The 5,905-nt window shown below is 58.2% G+C and overlaps 1 pseudogene; it reads left to right on the plus strand.

Annotated features, from left to right (window-relative positions):
• Positions 1 to 5,003: 5,003 nt before the first annotated feature.
• LOC138568480 (5.8S ribosomal RNA) lies at positions 5,004 to 5,153 on the plus strand (annotated as a pseudogene).
• Positions 5,154 to 5,905: the final 752 nt, after the last annotated feature.

Below are 5,905 nucleotides of genomic sequence, written 5' to 3' on the forward strand. Positions count from 1 at the left end.
GTTTCCCTGCCTTCGGGGTTTTTGCTCAGACCGCCAACGGGAGGACCGAGATTTAACTAGGGGAGGCAGACCGTTTGTGGGTCGAGAGCCCCCCCTGGCCAACAGGGCCAACGAATAATGAAAGGCCAACATGGCCAAGATCATCAATAGTCTTGGTGGATCGTTCCAAGGACTCATTGGTGGAAAGTACCTTGGAGCTGGGCATGAGCTGTGGAATGGTGCCCGCTGCGTTAGGAATGGCGCTCATCTGTGTTCCTGAGGGTGCTGCTCGGCTCCAGAGTGCAGGGCCGGCGAACCGGGAGTGTAAGAGCCGGCAACCTCATCACGGGACCCCGCTAGGCTATTTCCTCTTCCGGAATCTCGGAACCTTCGACCAGGAATTTTGTGTGGGATTAGGAGCCGCCACAGGGTCCGAGCCGGCCATCGCCTCTATGGGCGGTGAAGGGCTGGAAGCGTCTGGGTTCAAGATGTTTTTAGCATCTTCCAAGTGGCTAATTCTCCTTAAAGAGCCTTTGTAGGAGAATTGCAAGGCAGTGGGATGAAGCCATCTGTAGCAGACTTTTTGGGCTTGAAGAAAGGTAGTTAACGGGCGGAGGGCTCGCCTCCTCTGGAGCGTGAGAGGGGATAGATCTTGAAAAATATGGAGGGAGGCCCCCTGGAATGTGATGTCATCCTTGGAACGGCTGATCGCCGAGATGGCTTCCTTCGTGGTGAAAAAGTGCACCCTGGGGATAACGTCAGGTGGGCCATCCGATTCCACTCCGCGACGTGGGTTCAGCCTGTGGGTGCGGTCTAGGAGCAGCTGCGAGTCATCAAGGTCAGGGAGGAGGGTTTGAAAGAAGAGGCCCACGTATTCCGCCAACCCCTTGTCAGGGATCGAGGCAGGAACCCCTCGGATTCGGAGGTTGTTGCGCCGGGCCCTATTTTCCAGGTCCTCCTGTTTGTATTCCAGAATGTCGCATTTGTCCTGCAGGAGTCTAATTGAACGCTGGACCTCGGCTAAGGCGGAGGTATGATCCCGGGAGCGATCCTCAACCTCCCCTAATCTCTGTTCCGCCTCCGAGACCCTTTTGTCTTTACGCTCAAGCTTGGTAGAAAGTTCCGTCATACAGGACCGGAATTCTGCTTTGATGTCAGCCATAAATTCCCGGATATCTTCTCTGGTCGCCAGTGGTCCCTTGTTATCCAGAGATTCCCGCGAGGCAGAGGGGCAGGAATCCCGTTTCTTTGTTTTTTCAGATGACATCAACATAGCTGCTATGTCCGAGGACTTGGTGGATTTCTGTAGTTTAGACATTGTGTTGCTTGTCGGTGGCGAGTTAATGGCCGCCAAGAGCTCCGCAGCCGTGAGGGTGCGTCGCCGCGGGGGCCGCCAGGCACTCCCCAAGCCTTGCAAGAAGCTAAGGTGTGTCACTTCACTCGTGCAGATTATAGCCTTGTCCGCACAGAACAAGGCCGTGGGCTGGGGTGCCCCAGGAAGAGTTCAGAAGGCTGGAGGGGGAGAAGAAGAGTCAAGGGACTTGCACGCGGGCCAAGCCTACCACCAGCGCAGGTCCAGGACCCTTTGGGAGGGCGCAGAGAATCCAAGTGGGCGCCGAACCGCTCACTTACAGAGACTGCGAGGCACGATGAGGAATCCACCAGGGGCCCCCGAAAACGGCTCCCACAGCCAGCCACTGCGAAAACCCTTTGTCGTCTCCCCGGACTTCTTTCCGGGAGTTGTGGCCCCCACTCTCTCTGGCCGCAGGGGGGCCACCAGGCGTAGCTCTGGTGCGGGATCCTCCCGATGTTGACGCAGGGGCTGGCGTCGGAGTGACCTCTCTGCACGCCGACCTCCTCAGTCGCCTCAGTCGCGGCCCCCGCTGCCAGGGATCCCCCACTCGGATTCAGGCACGGGTGTCTGTGCCATCAGCTGGGCTCTGCCCACTGGCGTGGATCCCTAAACCACGGGGCCAGCATCAGTCGGTGTTCGCGGGAGGTCCGCGAGGAAGCTCACAGCGGTTCCCACCGCTCAACGTTGCATCCAGGGCTCCAAACCGGCTCCTCCATCTGGAGCCACGCCAACACCTCCTTCGCTCCGGCGCTTCAGGGCGGGAGGGACGGGCCGCTCCCTGCAGATAGATGGAGCCAGTCCGCTCGCCACACCCGGGCGCTCAACTCCCCCAGCCTGTGTGCTGCGACAGGGTTCGCCTCCATGTCCCTGTGGCGTCCGCCATCTTGGTTTTCTCGGGCGGGGGAGGGAGCCGGGATATGGACGGCGATTTGGAGCGCACAGCTCTGATATCAGCCCCTCATCTCAGGACAGCTTGTTCTCCAGCGGCTCCCACGCCTGTGGCCGAAGTCGTTGGATCGATTAGGGCCCAGGAACCGCATGAATTCAGGCACGGCAGCGGGCGATCCACGGGCGGCTTCAGAGGAGCGACCTCATCGAGTCGGCTCCAAGCCACGCCCCCCCGGTTGTTGTTTTTGTTCCCAGGGTGTGTTCCTTCTAGGCGCGGAAGTGTATCCCTTCGATGTCCGAAAATGGGAATAGGTCTGCTTCAGCGGCTAACCAGAGCTTTAGGATGAGAAGGGAAAACAGGTGAGTATTTCTATGAACGGATGTTGATAGATCGGAGAGAAGAGAGTGGTCAAGGTGCTAACTGACCTGGGTAGGATGCGGGTTGGAAGGAGTGAGGGATTCCGCAAGTGCACTGTGGGGTTGTAGTCTGGAAATCTGCTGATCCCTGGATTAGACTGTAAGTAAAATGTAAGTAGGAGAAAACATTCGTTGGAATAGTGAAAAGGTGAGATGGGAGAGGGAACGAATATGACCTATAGTTCGGAAGGGACTCGAGTGTCTGATTCTGTTGTTGACGCGTTCGTTAGCTCAGATGAGCGGTGTTTGAAAGGATGGAAACATCTAGGAGGAAAGTAAGATTCGGAAAGGAAGGCTTTAGTACAAGGAAACCTCGGTGATAAGCAATAAGCTTTAGGGAATGAGAATAGGAGTTTCCTATGCAGGAACCTACGAAGCGTGACCACCATAATCAGTAGCAACGCACTGCGGCTTCTCCTCCGGTTCATTACATACCGTGACCTGGTCAGTGGGAGGAGACTCCCCAGGTAACGGCACGAACACTGGAACGTCTGATTGCACACACAGTGCTATCTTGGGAGTAATGTTGTGGAGAGACGACCAAAAGCGCCAGCGGCGTAGCACGGACCACCTCCGTGCAGCGTTCGTAACAGGTATGGGGCATCTGTTGGTCTGGAGAGTAGATTGGGGCATCCTGGTGTGGGTGGGATGGGGAATTCTGTGTATATGGAGGGAGGGATGGGACATATTGGTGTGGGTCTGAGATGGTGGGATGGGGTACATGGGTGTGGGTCGGGAGGGATGGGGACATTGTTGTGGGTGTGAAGGGAGGCATAGGACACATTGGTGTGAGTCTGGAGGGAGGGATGGGTGCTCATTGGTCGGGGGAGGGATAAGGGCATCTTGCTGTGTGGGGGGAGGATGGAGCATCATGGTATGGGTCTTGAGGAAGGGATTGGGCATCTTGGTGGAGTCTGGGTCAGAGGGGGCATTGTTGATCTGGAATGGAGGGACAGGGCATATGATGGGGGCATGTCAGGGAATGATGGAGCATGTGGGTCTGAGTGAGGGCTGGAGCACTCTGTTGGGAAGGAAGGGGGGCATCTGGGTGTGAATGGAGGGATGGGGTAAGTATGTCTAGAGAGAAGGATGTTGGTTTATGGGAGTGGTGGGAGCCATTTTTCAAAGGGATGGGGTAATCAGGTGTGGATATAGAAAGAGGGCAGATGGCGCCATCTGAGGGTGAGTCTGGAGGTAGAGGTGAAGCAAATGGGTGTGGCTCTGACAGGTGGAGCTTCTTGGTGTAGGTATGGAGGGACGGATGTTGGTGTCTTTGTGTGGGTTCGGAGGGAGGGATGGTGGCATGTAGGTTGGTGGGGGTAGGTGGCATTTCAATCTGGAACATGTGTTTGCAAGGAGAAATGGGGCATTTGAGTGTGAATTGGGACATGTAGGGCTGAGGTATATGCTTGTGAGTGGGGGCATGAAAGATCATTAACAGCGGAGCAACTGGAGGGAGAGCCGCGGGCCCGACCTCGGTTGCATCCCAGACGTGCACACCCACAGCCAGGAGCACCTCTCGTAGAGCGGTCCGGGGTGCGTGGGCAACCAGGCGCCGGGGAGAGGGGATTCCCTTCCACCGTAGGGGGGGTCCACGACCCAGCAGAGGGACGGAGACGCCTGGCAGGGTTGGGTTAACCTGCTGGGTATGTCTCCAACCACGCACCGGAAAGGGAGCCCCGTGCAGCCACCTCTCCTCACCGAACCAGCCTGTGCGCTGGCCGGGGACGTGCACTCTTCTCTCTGACCCACCAGTGGGTGGGCATTGGTGGGCGCATCAGGTTATCAGGAAAGCCCAGAGTGGTGGCAGCCGGGAGCCGAGGGAAACCTGACTGCTCTTGAGGGGAGCCTCCCCGGGCAGTTAGGGGCCCGGCACGCCAGGTGCAAGCCCTGAGCCATGGCACAGAAGGCATAATCGATGGGGCATCTGTGGGCGAGCGATGGTGAGGTCCGCTGGCACAGCGGGTGACCTTCCTTCTTGCCCAGGTACCTGGAGCTTGGCTCCGTGCGGCCAGGCTGCGCTTTGAAGACTAGTGGTCCCACCCGACCCCCTGCATGTGCTGTCTCTGGCCCGCCTCACGGTCTGTCCCCCAGCCCCCTCTAAAAAGGGGAGCAGAGGGGGTCAGGGAAGGATGAGTGGATCCGGCTGGGTGGGCCGGAGGCAGAGCGGCTTGCCTCCATCCCCCTGGGAAGCGCTGTGCTGTTGCAGCGGAGGGCAGGTTTCCCGGGCTGAGCGCTTGGATATTTTTTTTTAAACCACAATGGTCTCGGTCGAGCTAGACAGGGCGCTGGGCTGTCTCGCCACAGGTGGCACTACCTCCCCCTGGCCTGTACTGCACCGGCAGGGTCAGGCTGAGGTGTGGAACACTCTATCAATGGATCACTCGGCCTGCGTGTCGATGAAAAACGCAGCTAGCTGTGAGAATTAGTGTGAATTGCAGGACACATTCATCAACACTTCCAACGCACCATGTGGCCCTGGGTTCCTCCTGGGGCTATGCCTATCTGAGGGTTGCTTGTATATCAATCGCCCCAGGGTTCCCTCCCAGGGGCGTGGCTGGGGCTGTCGCAGGGACCCAGTTCCCTTTGTCCCCCTAAGGTAAGACCCCGATCAGCACCATCGCAGGATCCCTGGATCTAGCGCATAGGCTCATTGCCGGCGCATCCCAGCCTCCCCAGTTTCCCTGTCTCTTGTGGGTTTCGGGAAGGCCTGGTGGCTGGTGCACCCCGGATGTGGTGGCGGCGACAACAGGCCTTAAAAAAGCCTGGCACACCTTCACCCTACCCCGGGGCACCTGGCCATGCTGTGTGTGGCTGTCTGTGGTTTCCCGTGCGGCCGGCGCAGGATGGCCATGGAGTGCGGGCCTCTGGACCATGTGGGATTCGGCTGCAGATCGGGATAGCGCGCACTCTGCTGCGCCAGAGGCACAGGGCTGGTGCAACCCCCGTATGGGCCTGAGGCCAGCTGCCCCGAGCTTTGTGCTCCCCCCGACTACAGCCTCAGATCAGACGTGGCGACCCGCTGAATTAAAGTATATTACTAAGCGGAGGAAAATAAACTAGCCAGGATTAATTCAGTAATGGCCAGTGAAGCGGGAAGAGCCCAGCACCAAATCCCCGTTCAGCGGCAGGCGTGGGAAATGTGGTATACGGAAGACCGACTATCCGGCATCACTCATGGGGTTCATGTCCTTCTGATCGAGTCTCAACCCGCGGACAGTGTTAGGCCAGTAGCAGCTTCTGGCACGCCGGGACCAGGTCTTCTTG

Source organism: Ambystoma mexicanum, chromosome 2p (assembly GCF_040938575.1).
Source record: "Ambystoma mexicanum isolate Mex_15411 chromosome 2p, UKY_AmexF1_1, whole genome shotgun sequence".
Classification (NCBI taxonomy): Eukaryota; Metazoa; Chordata; class Amphibia; order Caudata; family Ambystomatidae; genus Ambystoma; species Ambystoma mexicanum.